Genomic DNA, 15,860 nt, shown 5'->3' with positions numbered 1-15,860 from the left:
AGGGACTACATTTCCCAGGCAACCCTAGGCCAGGAACTACTTAACCAAGCCCACGTTGGGTGAGGCACGTGTGCGCGTTCGCACGGAGCTTGTGCTCTAATGCGCGACCTGAGAAGACGTGTCTGCTGGAGCTCCCACCACGGGAACCAGCACAAGGGGCCATGCCCCAGAGAACCTCATCCCAGGCCCCTCGCCTGCAAGCGATAAGTACTGCCTCGCTGGGGAAGCAAGCAGCACGGTGGGAAAAGCGCAATGCTGCGGTGCAGCAAGGAGGAAATTCATACACAGAGAGAAGCAAGGGGCATGCGCAGGGGCATCGCCCAGGGTCCTTGGTTCCCCTGCCTCACTGTAGCTAAGTGTATACTCTAGTGCCATATTAGCGCCATAGCGTCCACTGGGGCGAACTTGATCCGCGTGCAGTTGAACCACAACAGCCTGAGCAGTGCATCTACTCTGCATCCCATTTGAAGATCTAATTAGCTACGTGCAGCGGCTTATACCGCAGTCGCGGCTAGCCTTGTGCGGCTTGGAAAGCTGCAACCCGTCACGTGCGACAGACAGCACGACCAGTCGCCCCTTGTGGTGAACTCCTTAGACCCTAGACTAGCAGCAAAAAGCACAGGTGCAGCGCGGAGCCACATGCGGCTCCCAAATCTGCATGCACACAACTGAGCCCTTACAGTTGCATGCGCACTAACACAGAGGCAGAATGCAGACTCACTGAGAGCGCTCTGAAGGGGGCATTAACCATTGTGCATGTACAGAAAGTGTTGGTATATGTGTGTGTGAGGAAACACGCAGAGTAGTAATTCCTGCTCTCTTTGCAGCATTGAAACTGCTCCAAAATACCGGACCAGAGAGTGCGCAAGCAGGAGGCCAGCACTCACCCCAGAGTTAAATATCTTTCTGGTTCTATGCTGTGTGGTGTGTATAGTTCATACCAGTGTGTATAGTGCAACTACATTTCATTGTGTTCTCCTATCTCCCCCATCTATCCACCTCCCCTCTCCTAACCCTTTTACTGGTTACCCTTGCAACTTGAACCCATCCAACCATCGAATCCCTAACCCTCTTTCCCCACTGGGGTCTTGGAGGCTTGCGTGGGCTTTGGCTTACAGGTGCCCAGACCGCAGAGGGGATAGTTGGTTCGTGCCACTCCTGAGCCTGGAAGCCAGAATTGTGACAGAAGCACAAGCCCAAGTGTGACAGGCCCCTGACTGGTACGAATCAGCCAGACCATGGAGGAGCTTACGAAAGTCCTGCAGAACTTGAAGGCTGAGCTTGCTGCTACAAGGCAAGAGTATGCAGTGTTGGCAACCCAAGTGTGCAGTTTGACCGCCCAAAAATCCCCCCTCCGGGAGAGGCTTCAGCATCCACTCCAGTTCAGATACATGTTTCCCCGGGACCCGTTGTGCCCTAAGCCCCACCTGAAAGGTACTCGGGGGATCCACAGAAGTACCAGACCTTCTTGACCTAGTGCAAACTTCACTTACTGATGTAACCATCAGCTTTCAAAGTAACCCAGGCTAGAACAGCATTTGTTATTTCTTACTTAACCAGGGATGCGGCGGCCTGGGCAAATTCTTTAGTACAAATAGACGACAGGGTATTATATGATTGGGAGGAGTTCCAGTCAGAGTTAGGGAAGATATATAATCGTAGGGCGGCAGCGATGTGCAAAGACGGGGAACTCTTGACGCTACGGCAGGGGAGTAAAGAATTGGTGACTACATCATTCAATTCAACCAGTTGGTGGCTGAGGTGGAGTGGCCTTGCGAGAAATAGATGTTCCTCTTTTACCAGGGTTTGAGGGATGATCTGAAGGACCTCATAGCTCAGATAGACCCCGAGCCCCGAGACTGTCCAGCCATGATTGATATGGCTTTACACCTAGACCACCGTCAGGCGGAACATCGTGGTGACAAAAGACGTGGAGATTCATGGCCAATAGCACGATTGGATCAGTCTCGTGTTCCACGACCAGTTGGGTCTGCCGAAAAGACTTCTGGAGATGAGCCCATGCAAATCGGTTCCATTCGAGGGTCACTTACCAAGGAAGAAAAAGAGCGCTGACGCAAGGAAGGGCTTTGTCTGTATTGTGGCACCACGGGACACTTCGTGAAGGAGTGCCCTACAAAACCTAAGTCACAGGGAAACGCCTCGGCTTGGCAGCTGTAGGGGTAGTGCAGTTGAGCCAAGCGATGGAGGTTACCCCAGTTATCTGATTCGTTAACTATGCTCCGCACATCACCATGTCAGGGACCTTAGGATTTCTTGGCCGGGAGGTTCATGTTACCCTCCTTTTTGATTCAGGGTCTACGGGTAACTTCATCGATATTGCCTATGCCAGCAAATTGGGAGTACCCTTGTATCAAAAAGACACCCCAGAATCAGTGAAAGCAGTTGATGGCACAGAGTTATGTTCCGGGCCTATCACACATTGTACGCAGGCTTTAAGGTTACAGTGTCAGCAGAACCATATGAAAACCTTCAGTTTGACCTGATAGCGGCCCCCTAGTTCAGTGTTATTTTAGGCCTACCGTGGTTCTACAAGCATAGCCCTCAGGTGTTCTAGTGTGAAGGCAAGGTATCCCTGACCTCCGCGAATTGCCTAACCCATTGCATCACACCAAAACAAGACCTGTTGTTGGAATGGGATTCCAGGGGAGCTTTGTGTAGCATAACAGCGGACGGTACAGACTTAAGAACACTACCTCCGGAGTACCAAGAGTACAAGGACGTGTTTACTAAGCAGGCCGTGGTGACCTTGCCACCCTATAGGCCATTCGGTTGTCGAATCGATCTTGAGCCTGGTGCAGTATTACCCTGCAGACGAATTTACGCACTTATCGAGGTCGAGACGTTACACTTAAAGAACTACATTGACACCAACTTGAAGAGCGGGTTCATTAGGCACTCCAACTCACCAGTCTCATCGCCCCTCTTTTTTATACCCAAAAATACTGGAGACTTGAGGACGTGTACAGATTACCGTGGTGTCAATCATATCACGATAAAGAATCGGTATCCGTTACCCCTCATCCCAGTATTGTTGGATCAGGTGCGCAATGCAACGGTCTATACTAAACTGGACCTGCGGGGGGCAGATCACCTGGTACGAGTACGAGCCGGTGATGAATGGAAAACGGTATTTAGAACCAAATTCGGCTTGTGCTAGTTCCAGGTCATGCCGTTCGGCCTATGTAATGTGCCAGCGGCCTTCCAGCACTTTTGTCATGATGCCTACCCCCAGGCATCCGGACCAAGCCCATCAGCCCCGGGAGCAGGCATCTAGACATTTAGTAAAACCTCAGCAGCCCCGGCTAGGGGCTATCTGGGTTCAGTCCTGGCGCCTTAGGCGCCAGGCTCATAGTAGAAATCAGTCCTGGCGCCTAAGACGCCAGGCTCATAGTCATTACTTACCTCAGGCAGACCATGCTGCAAATGACTCCAAACCAACATGAAGCCTGAAAGGGACTATCTTTGTACAGGGACTATTTTTTACTCGGGTGTGGTTCTAGGGACTTCTTACCTGGGACTACTTTTGAGGCTATTTAAACCACGCCCGACCAGCAACACACGCTTCGCGTTATTCTGCATCCAGCAGCGTAACGCTCACCGTGCCTGCAGCCTGCATCCAGTCTTCTGCCACGCCCGCCTCGAATCCGGAGTTCCTAAAACAAAGAGGAAAGAAAGGGACAAGGTTAGAAAACAAACTTATTTCTATTCTACTCCTGATTCTGGATCCATCTCGTCTCCGGACCTGTAAAGAACATCATTTCTGCACGCGCCACACCTCCAGCTGCAGCGCCGCACCATACTCACCAGTCTTCACAGCATCCTTCGGGTCGGCGCTGCCTCCATCATTTCTTCGCTGAACTTCGGCACCTAGGAGACAAAAGAAAACCACAAGGTGAGCCGAGGGAACCAACAAATATAATTCTTACCACCATAGACTTACCTGATTTACCACCGGAGGCTGACCCTCCATATTTTCACGTGCCGCATCTGTAAAGAGAGACAAAACAACACGTTTTCCACGTGTAACATTTACCGGACAGCGCCGGGTAATACAGACTCTTACCTGAGCGCCACCAGCTGCCACAAGAGCATCTTTTCACGAGCCAGCTGCAAGACAAGAAAGGAAGGGGGGAACAAGAGTGAACATCGGACATATTGAACTCTATGAACTTAATACTTACTGGTCCTCACCAGGAACCTCAGAGTCAATACTCTCCGGAACTCTCCCGAGCCTTCAAACCAGTGAAGTAATTCGAATCGACGTGCCCCTGCAAATCCACGCAGGATGGAGAGCTCATCTTTCAAGAATATAAGGTGAGATTGCTGTGAGGGCATTTCGGAGGTGATTAGTTGGGGAGGACTGTGGGGGTGCCATCACTTGAATCCACAAGTGACTAAATCCATCTCTCCACTTGCTGGAGAATATTTCTATGGGTTAAGCAGACAAAATTAGGAGGGCAGATCCAGTCAGTCATCGCTGCACTACGCATCACGTGGGTGGAGACCGCAGCTGTCTGGGTCCGACCGACACCCCTCTGGGAGCCAGGTGAGCGTAACAGAACGCAAAGCCTATCTACAAATCCCCACCCGGGCGTTATGGAAACCTCAGAAACCGACCAACTAGCCCTATTGTTAGGGGAACTTAGGGCAGAAGTGCACTCCGCGCGCCAAGAGACTAACGCCCTCAGGAGAGAACTGATTGTGTCAAAGGAGCGCACTGATGATCTTGCTAGACAATTACTGCAAAACCAAGCTGGGCAAACACCATTACCTGGATTTGGGGGGAATCCAACTCCTGTTTCATCAAGCAATCCTGTGCAAGTGGTTCTACCAGGGAGCATTCCTTTAGCTCCACCCAAACGTTTTGCTGGGGACCCAAAAAAGTTTGCCGTGTTTATGAACCAATGCCGCTTGCACTTTTTATGCAGACCTGGAGCTTTTCCGAACGACCAAACCAAAGTAGCCTTTGTACTATCATATCTTGGTGGCAGCGCAGCGGATTGGTCAATTCCATTAGTTAACCAGGATGACCCTCTTCTTCGGGATTTTCAAGGTTTTCAATTGAGCATGGAAAGACTATTTGCCAGACATTCACAGGGACAGGCCCTGGATAACAAACTTTTATCATTACGACAAGGTAACCAGGAACTACTAACCTATATTGCCACTTTCATTAGGTTAGTGGTGGAAACCGGATGGCCAGAGGTAAAACAAATTCCATTATTTCATCGTGGACTTCGGGGTGAACTCAAAGACGTTTTGGCCCAAGTTGTGAACCTACCTCAGGATTGTGCAGAATATATAGACTTAGTGGTCCAGTTAGACCACCGACTTCAGAATAGAAAGGCTGATCGAGCTGAGTTCGAGAATCGGGTATTGGTTAAACCCAATGTTACCCTCAAAGGAACAGATGTATCAGAACCGATGCAGATCGGGGGGGGGTCAAGGGAACCTTAACTCAAAAGGAAAGAGAAAGAAGACGGCAGATGCAATTGTGTCTGTACTGTTGGGCCTCAGGACATTTTCTACGGGATTGCCCTATAAAAACATCTAAAAGAGTAGTCGGAGTTGCTGATAAAAATCAAACAGAACCTGATTCGGGAAACGACCACGCCCGACAAGCGTAGATGTCTGCTTTTTTGAGCTTGAAGAAGGATACTCAGACCTCGCACTTCATCATACCAATAGTCCTTATAGATCCAAGGCAGCCATCACGTATGCACGCAGTGAGAGCATACATTGATAGCGGGGCCATAGGAAACTATGTGGACCACGAGTTGGCTTCTAGGATGAATCTATCTCTCTGCAAAAAGACCACTTTGGATGTCATCACCACAGTCGATGGAACTGAAATTGCCTCTGGGCCTGTAACTCATTCCACCGCAGAGATGACACTATTGGGTCAGGATGGGCATCGAGAGACTATTGTGTTTGATTTAATCAAAGCCCCGCAGTTCCAAATAATACTGGGGATACCTTGGTTGGAAACACATAATCTTTGTATTGATTGGCGAGAGAAGAGAATAACCTTCCCGGATTGTGCACATACTTCTTACCCGAAAAAACCCTTGAACCAAGGCCTGGCCACAGTCGCTACTCCAGTCGTGCAGTTACCTCACGAATATCAAGAATTCCAGGATGTTTTCCAAAAGGAACAGGCAAACACCCTACCACCTCACAGATCATACGATTGTCAAATCAATCTCATATCCGGTGCACAACCTCCATGTAGTAGGATCTACACCCTTACGGAACCCGAAAACCTTCACCTATGACAATACTTGGACCAATACCTTACTAATGGCTTCATTCGTCCATCCAAGTCCCCTGCATCTTCAGCTTTGTTCTTCGTGCCTAAAAAGGAAGGTGACCTCAGAACGTGCATAGACTACTGCGCATTAAATCAGAGCACGGTTAGGAACCGATACCCATTGCCTCTGATCCCCGAATTACTAGACCAAGTAAAGGACGCTTGCATCTACACTAAATTAGATCTCTGAGGGGCATATCATCTGGTACGTGTAAAGAAAGGCGACGAATGGAAGACTGCTTTTCACACTAAGTACGGGTTATTCGAATACCATGTGATGCCCTTCGGGTTGTGCAATGCACCAGCAGCCTTCCAGTATTTTATGAACGATGTCCTTCGTGAACTCATTGACGTCTGTGTTGTTGTATACATAGACGATATTCTAGTGTACTCCTCTTCAGAATCAGACCATGTGAAGCACGTTCGTGCAGTCCTTGAGAAACTACGCCAGCAACAGTTATATACAAAATTGGAAAAATGCATTTTTCATGCTACGGAAGTTGAATTCCTTGGATTTATCCTGACTCCAAAAGGAGTCCGAATGGACCCTCGAAAGGTGGATGCAATCCTTAAGTGGCCATCAACCAGTTCAGTTAAAGGGGTACAAAGCATGCTCGGATTTGCTAATTTCTACCGCAGATTCATTCCGGATTTCTCACATGTTGTACACCCTATCACAGCACTTTTGCGAAAAAACAAACGCTTCTTGTGGACCGAAGAAGCTGAAAAGGCCTTCCAAGAGCTGAAAGCGAAATTCACGTCTGCATCTGTCTTAAAGCATCCACGCCCCGAACTTCCATACATAGTTGAAACTGATGCATCCAGTTTAGCCATGGGAGCTGTCCTGTCCCAGAAGGATCCTGAAACCGGACAACTTCACCCAGTAACATTTTGGTCCAGAAGGTTCTCGGCACCCGAGTTAAAATATGCGGTTACCGAAAAAGAATTATTAGCCATCACATCCGCCTTCAAGGCTTGGTGGCATTATCTTCTCGGTACCAGGCATACCATTACGGTAATCACCGATCACCGGAACTTGCAGTATTTAAAAACAGCCAAGGCATAATCGTCGCGTCAACTTTGATGGGCATTGTTCTTTGCCAAGTTCGATTTCGTGATCACTTATCGACCAGGTTGTAAAAATGGCAAGGCAGATGCCTTATCCCGAATAGGGATGGGAGAAGCATATGCATACCTGGAACCGGTGCCTATAATTTCAGAACAAAGAATTCTTGGCATAACCACTCTACAGACACTAGAGGATATTCAAATAAAGATCCAACAACTGTTCGATCCAGCAGCCATGCAGGACTGGGTGAAGAAAGGCTCGGACTACTCAGTCATCAATGACCTACCTTATTATCAAGGGCGACTATTTCTACCACACAAGGAACTACAAGAACTAGTCATCTCCAATTATCATGACACCCTGATGGAAGGACACCCAGGTATCACAAAAACTGAAGCTAAAATTAAGAGACAATTCTGGTGGCCCACCTGGCGAAAAGACGTAAAGTCATTTGTAATGTCTTGTGGCATTTGCGCCCAAAACAAAAGTCAGAAGAAAAAAACAGCTGGCCTCTTACAACCTTTGGATATTCCACCTACACCATGGCACACCTTATCGTTAGACTTTATTACAGATCTACCTCCATGTAATGGATTTAACACCATTCTAGTTATTGTGGATCTTTTTTCCAAGATGGTCCACTTTATTCCTCTAAAGGGATTACCTTCTGCTTCAATCCTGGCCAAGGAGTTCCTCGAAACCATTGTTCGAATACACAGATTTCCTTCCATATTGGTCTCTGACCGAGGTAGTCAATTCATTTCACATTTTTGGAAGAAATGTTGTCAACTGGCACAAATCGACATGAGGTTATCAACCAGTCACTATCCCCAGACCGATGGTCAGACGGAGAGGACCAACCAGACCCTTGAACAGTACCTACGTTGCATGCTACACCAGACCGAAAGTAATTGGAAAGATATTTTATGGATTTCCGAGTATGCATACAATAACTCTGTACATTCAGGAACCGGACAAAGCCCCTTTTATACCATATATGGATATCACCCTCGAACCTCAGAACTAGATTCGCCTCAGCATTTAGAAATGCCTGCAGTTAGTCATTTGCATTCTACTATTACACAAGCCTTTAAAGAGGCAACAGAACATTTGAAACAAGCAAAAGAGAAATATAAGAAAAATGCTGATCAACATAGAAGTGAAACTCCACAATACCAGATTGGGGATCAAGTTTGGCTGGCTACAAAACACATACCTCTGAAGGGAACTCGGACTTTTAACCCTAGATATTTGGGACCTTACACTATTAAGGCCATTATCAACCCGGTAGCCGTCAAATTGGAATAACTCTCTAATATGCGCATTCATCCTGTCTTTCATATTTCACTTTTAAAACCAGTTCAACCAGGAACAAGATTAACCAAACCACCCGACCCCATCTTGATAGATGGAGAACCTGAATTTGAGGTAAAAAATATCCTGGACTCCAAGATGGTTAAATCAAAACTTTTTTATTTAATCGATTGTAAGGGCTACGGACCACAAGAAAGGTCATGGGAACCTAGTGACCACATCCATGCACCTTGGTTGGTGAAAAGATTCCATCGGAACTTCCCAGACAAATCTGGGCCCAGGGGAAAAACAACTTTAGCAGGGGCCTTCGGGGGGAGTGCTGTCATGATGCCTACCCCCAGGCATCCGGACCAAGCCCATCAGCCCCGGGAGCAGGCATCTAGACATTTAGTAAAACCTCAGCAGCCCTGGCTAGGGGCTATCTGGGTTCAGTCCTGGCACCTTAGGCGCCAGGCTCATAGTAGAAATCAGTCCTGGCGCCTAAGGCCAAAGGCTCATAGCCATTACTTACCTCAGGCAGACCATGCTGCAAATGACTCCAATCCAACATGAAGCCTGAAAGGGACTATTTTTCTACAGGGACTATTTTTTACTCGGGTGTGGTTCTAGGGACTTCTTACCTGGGACTACTTTTGAGGCTATTTAAACCACGCCCGACCGATAACGCACGCTTCGCGTTATTCTGCATCCAGCAGCGTAACGCTCACCGTGCCTGCAGCCTGCATCCAGTCTTCTGCCATGCCCGCCTCGAATCCGGAGCTCCTAAAACAAAGAGGAAAGAAAGGGACAAGGTTAGAAAACGAACATTTCTATTCCACACCTGATTCTGGATCCATCTCGTCTCCGGACCTGTAAAGAACTTCATTTCTGCACGCGCCGCACCTCCAGCTGCAGTGCCGCGCCATACTCACCAGTCTTCACAGCATCCTTCGGGTCGGCGCTGCCTCCATCATTTCTTCGCCGAACTTCGGCACCTAGGAGACAAAAGAAAACCACAAGGTGAGCCGAGGGAACCAACAAATATAATTCTTACCACCATAGACTTACCTGATTTACCACCGGAGGCATCCTTTTGTGACTCTCCATATTTTCACGTGCCGCATCTGTAAAGAGAGACAAAACAACACCTTTTCCACGTGCAACATTTACCGGACAGCGCCGGGTAATACAGACTCTTACCTGAGCGCCACAAGCTGCCACAAGAGCATCTTTTCACGAGCCAGCTGCAAGACAAGAAAGGAAGGGGGGAACAAGAGTGAACATCGGACATATTGAACTCTATGAACTTAATACTTACTGGTCCTCACCAGGAACCTCAGAGTCAATACTCTCCGGAACTCTCCAGAGCCTTCAAACCAGTGAAGTAACTGGAATCAATGCACCCCTGCAAATCCACGCAGGATAGAGAGCTCATCTTTCAAAAATATAAGGTGAGATTGCTGTGAGGGCATTTCGGAGGTGATTAGTTGGGGAGGACTGTGGGGGTGCCATCACTTGAATCCACAAGTGGCTAAATCCATCTCTCCACTTGCAGGAGAATATTTCTACGGGTTAAGCAGACAAGATTAGGAGGGCAGATCCAGTCAGTCATTGCTGCACTACGCATCACGTGGGTGGAGACCGCAGCTGTCTGGGTCCGACCGACGCCCCTGTGGGAGCCAGGTGAGCGTAACAACTTTCTCGACGAAGTACTGCGCTGATACCTGGACGTGTCTGCAGTAGTATATATTGACAATATACTCATGTATTCTCAGAACATGCATGATCATGTGGAACACGTCCGGGTAGTGCTGCAACGGCTACAAGGACATTGTCTGTTTGCTAAGATCGAAAAGTGCGAGTTTCACCGTACTACGGTGGAGTTCTTAGGGTACTTTCTAACACCTGCTGGGATACAAATGGAACATCGAAAAGTACAAGCTGTGCTAGATTGGCCCACCCCCATGTCTGTCAAGGAGGTGCAAGCCTTCTTGGGATTCGGCAATTCCTACCAGCGTTTCATTAAAAACTTTTCAGAGTTAGTAACACCCATCACAACATTGCTTAGAAAGGGAAAAACATATCAATGTTTTTCAGCAGTTAAAACAAGCCTTCACCTCGGCACCAGTATTAAAGCATCCGGACTTAACTCTGCCGTTCATTGTGGAGACGGATGCCTCAAGCTATGCTCTTGGAGCAGTGTTATCACAGCGAGAACCCCGAACTGGATTACTGCATCCAGTGGCTTACTATTCCCGGAAGTTACTTCCAGCAGAGGCCAATTATACTATTGCAGACCCGGAATTGTTGGCTGTAAAACCAGCATTCGAAGAATGGCGACATTACCTTTTGGGGCTCATCACACCGTAACAGTGATTACTGAGCATCGGAATCTGCAGTTTATTAAGACGGCAAAACCCTTAGTCCTCGACTATGCTGGGTGTCGTTTTTTGCCAATTTTGATTTCCTTATTACCTACCGTCCGAGTACCGATAACAAGAAGGCAGATATCTTGTTGTGATATCCAGAGGTTGGAACGAAGGAGGCAATGGAATCTCATACAATAGTACCCACCACATGTATCATCGGGGTACTGGGCAGACCTAATATCTTTGAGGATGTGCTCAAAGCCATTTCGGCCCAAGAACTGCAAGATTGGTGTTCCAGAGGGTCACAACATTCATTAGTAGATGGCCTTCCATACTACGCCAAGGCTTTGTACTTACTCGTGCATAATTCCACAAAGTATACCCCTTTCTTTGGTGCATATGGTTTCCATCCAAGGGTTTTGCCCACGGCCGCTAGCTCTCTTCAGGTAAACTTACCCCATTTGATGGGGCGCCATTCCCATGCCCGACAAATTTGGACCCATATACGAAAAAACGTAGAAGTCGCAAAATTGACTTACAAGACCTATGCTGACAGAAAACAGCGGGAAAGTCCTCCATACAAGCAAGGAGACCGGGTTTGGCTGTCAACACGTAATATCAAAATGCCTGGTCCTCGCAAATTGCAACCCCGGTTCCTTGGCCCATTCACCATATCCGCTATAATCAACCCAGTGAGACTGAGTTTGCCCATTCAAATAAAAATCCACCCCACCTTGCATGTCTCTTTACTAAAACCACACCGACCTACCATCCGTACTGAAAAACCACCACCCATAATTGTACAGGACCATCCTGAATATGAAGTGCAAGCGATCCTAAATTCTCATCAACGAAAAGATGGGCTTTACTATTTCATAAATTGGGTGGGGTATGGGCCGGAGGATTGGTCTTGGGAACCTGCTCAAAATGTTAATGCTCCAAGACTAGTTAAAAGGTTCCACCGTAACTACCCAAAAAAACCCAAACACAGGTCCTTCTGTGCGGGGGGGAGTACTGTCATGAGGCAGCACCTGGGACTTCGTACACAGGACCCTACTGGGTCCTACACACGCTTAATAGCATGCAGAAGAAAGAAACAAACAAAAAGCAAAAGATTCCAGCCTTATAGAATGCTTCTCTGTCATCATTGCAGGAAAATGGACCTACGGACTACATGTCCCAGGAATCCCTGGGCCAGGAACTGCTTAACCAAGCCCATGTTGGGCGAGGCACGTGCGCGCGTGTGCACAAGAGGCAAAGCACGGGGCTTATGCTCTGATGCGTGACCTGAGAGGACGTGTCTGCCGGAGCTCCCACCACGGGGACCAGCACGAGGGGCCACGCCCCAGAGAACCTCATCCCAGGCCCCTTGCCTGCAAGAGATAAGTACCGCCACACTGAGGAAGCAAGCAACACGGGGGGAAAAGCGCAATGCTGCAGTGCAGCAAGGAGGAAATTCATCCACAGAGAGAAGCAAGGGGCACGCACAGGGGGCATCACCCAGGGTCCTAGATCCCCTGCCTCTCTGAAGTTAAGGGTATACTCTAGTGCCATATTAGCACCATAGCGTCCACTGGGGCAAACTCGATCCACGCGCAGTTGAACAACAACAGACCGAGCCGTGCATGTACTCTGCATCCCATTTGAATATCTAATTAGCCACGTGCAGCGGCTTATACCGCAGCCGTGGCTAGCCTAGTGCGGCTTGGAAAGCCGCAACCCATCACGTGCGACAGACAACACGACTAGTCATCCCTTGTGGCGAACTCCTTAGACCCTAGACTAGCAGCAAACAGCACAGGTGCAGAGCGGAGCCACGTGTGGCCCCCAAATCCACACACACACTGCTGAACCCTTACAGTTGCATGCGCACTAACACAGAGGCAGAATGCAGACTCACTGAGAGCACTCTGAAGGGGGCATTAACCATTGTGCATGTACAGAAAGTGTTGGTATATGTGTTTGTGAGGAAACACGCAGAGTAGTAATTCTTGCTCTCTTTGCAGCATTGAAACTGCTCCAAAATACCGGACCAGATAGTGCGCAGGCAGCGGACCAGCACTCACCCCAGACATAAGAATAGCTTTCTGGTTCTATGCTGTGTCGTGTGTATAGTGCATACCAGTGTGTATAGTTTAACTATATTTCGTTGTGTTCTCCTACCTCCCCCCACCTATCCACCTCCCCTCTCCTAACCCTCTTACTGATTACCCTTGCAACTTGAACCCATCCAAACATTGAATCCCTAACCCTCTTTCCCCACTGGGGTCTCGGAGGCTTGCGTGGGCTTTTTCTTGCAGGTGCCCAGACCGCAGAGAGGATGGTTGGTTCGTGCCACTCCTGAGCCTGGAAACCAGAATTGTGACACCCAGAAAGTACAAGTTGGCTCAATCCAAGGTTAAACATTTGGGGTTCTTTGTGGGTAATCACTCGGTTCAACCGCAACAGGATAAGGTGAGGGCTTTCCTTGATAAGCCCCCTTGAGGAAGATCTGTGAGACTAATTGAATACTAGTGCAGATTTATTCAAAATTCTCCTAGCAATACATCCAGACTAACAGAAACATTGAAAAATGCTGAGCCCCAAAAGATCAGGTGGGAAGAAGAGGATGAAATCTTTTATACAATATTGAAATAAGCCCTATGCCAGAGTCCTGTTCTTAGCGTGGCAGATTTCTCCAAAGAATTCATCCTTCAGACTGATGCCTCCTTAATGGGAGTAAGGGCTGGTCTGTCACAAAACCGTGATGGTTTTGAACATCAAATGTTATACATCAGCAGAAAGCTCTTTCCCAGAGAGGAAAATGATTCAGTCATTGTATTACAGGCATTGGCAATCAAGTGGGCCATACTTCATCTCAAGAATTACCTCTTGGATCGCATGTTTCGCTTGATAAAAGACTACTCTCCTCTAGCTTGGATTAGTCAGAGGAAAGAGTTCAACCCTCGGGTAATGTGGTGGTTCTTGGACATTTAGCCATATTGCTTCACAGTCGAACACCGGAAAGGCCGACAGTAAGGTAACGTGGACCTCTCCCGGTTTTCCTGTGAAGCATCTCAGTCCAACCCACATTGGGGAAGGGTATGTGAGAAACCTGAGGGTATTCTCACTCCTACTCCCTTTGGATCCTCTATGCAGGTGGCCAGGGAAAGGCCATCACTTTTGGATCCTGACCCTGGGGGCAGAGAAGCAAGGGAGGATCACCTGGGTGGAGGGTTTCTTGAGGATTGATAGTGAAGCGCCCTTGGCCGAGACATGGTAGACATAGTATCCCCCTTTTCCCGTTGACCAACCTAACCCTCCCCCGACCTTTATGGGTTATTGTAAATCACCTCCCTTAATTTCCCCTATTGTGACACTTGACAGTACTGAGACAAGGAAGAGCCAGCTGAGACTAATGTACACCATACCATTTCCCCACTTTGGTACTGGGACGAACAAGATGCCTGCAATATGTTGTGAAAGTCAGGCATATCTCCTTAATCATGGTCAGGCAAATCTAATTGAGGTACCACACCTGCAACTTGTTAGAGGGCTGCAGATAAATAAAAGGAGGAGGGAAAAGCAACACAGAGAGGAGCAGCAGGGAGGCCTGTGTGATCAGTAGGGAACCTTGTTGGAAGAAAAGTGAGCCACTGCAGGGAACTGCTGTGAGACGGTCCGTTGTGTTCAGCATGCCGAGATGCTGCGGACTACAATGAGAAGTCGTCTGAGAAAGCGTGGCAATAGAGCTGGGGCTCCATGCTGTGGACTGAAAACAGAGTGCTTGCTTTCACCAAAAGTGCTTGCTCTCTGTGTCAAGGAGCTTAAACAGGAGTGCCTAAGGGGCAGGGGTTGGAGCCCTGACAATAGAAGCAGGAGTTTGTGTTGTTTGCGCTTATGGTAGAACTATTGCAGAGACCGGTAAGTTTCTATCAGACGAGAAACCTGTGCGCAAATGATTGAACTTTACCATTGTTACAGAATACTTTGTATCAGAGTGGTTGCGTGTCTTTAGAAGAGCGTTTTCAAAGGTCTTCAGTCCAGATTCAATTTCATTGGTGAATGTTGCAGCGTGAAGAAAACATTGTATCGGAGTGATCACGCATCTTGAAAAGAACTTTTTCTAAAGTCTCAGAATGCTGGGCATTTCAATTAAAATGAAATGAACAAATATTAAACAGCGGGATGAACGAAATTGAACTTTAAGCTAAAGCAATACCTATTGAATACCGAACTGAATAGCAACTTAACCATTAAGAAGAACTCTATGCTTGTTGAATCCCGAAGTGAAGGGAACTTTAAAACTAAGCAACATTACTGCATGCTGAATGTCAAAGTGTATGGAACTTTAAAATATAAGCAAAAGTCATTACATGTTGAATTCTGAATTTAATGAAACTTCAAATTTAAGGAAGCTTGAATTAACCTTTATAAAGGATCAAGAGAGTGACACAGTGACACTCTTGTGTTTGAATTGTGTTGCCTAAAACATGGGGAAGGGAACCCTGAGTATTGTTTAACTTTGAATTTAAGAAAGGTAACCTTGAGACTTTTTCTGGAACTGGTTTATACTTGAGAAAGGGAGCTGAAAGAAAGCTGTGAGCTGGAAGAAGCTCAGAATGATCATTCTGAACACTGTTTTGTTGGTTGTTGATATCCCTACACATTGTTTCGCTTAGTTCTGAGGGCAAGGATAGGATTTGGACACAGACAGATTCTTAAGTTGAACTCTTGGACTCAGGCATACCTTAGTTTTGTTCAAGTAGGGAAATCCCACCTTATCATAGGGCAAGTTAGGCTTTTTTTTGCCATCCTG

This window comes from Ambystoma mexicanum, chromosome 6q (assembly GCF_040938575.1).
Source record: "Ambystoma mexicanum isolate Mex_15411 chromosome 6q, UKY_AmexF1_1, whole genome shotgun sequence".
NCBI lineage: Eukaryota > Metazoa > Chordata > Amphibia > Caudata > Ambystomatidae > Ambystoma > Ambystoma mexicanum.
The sequence above is the reverse complement of the archived record's forward strand: the minus strand, read 5'-3'. Positions refer to the sequence as shown.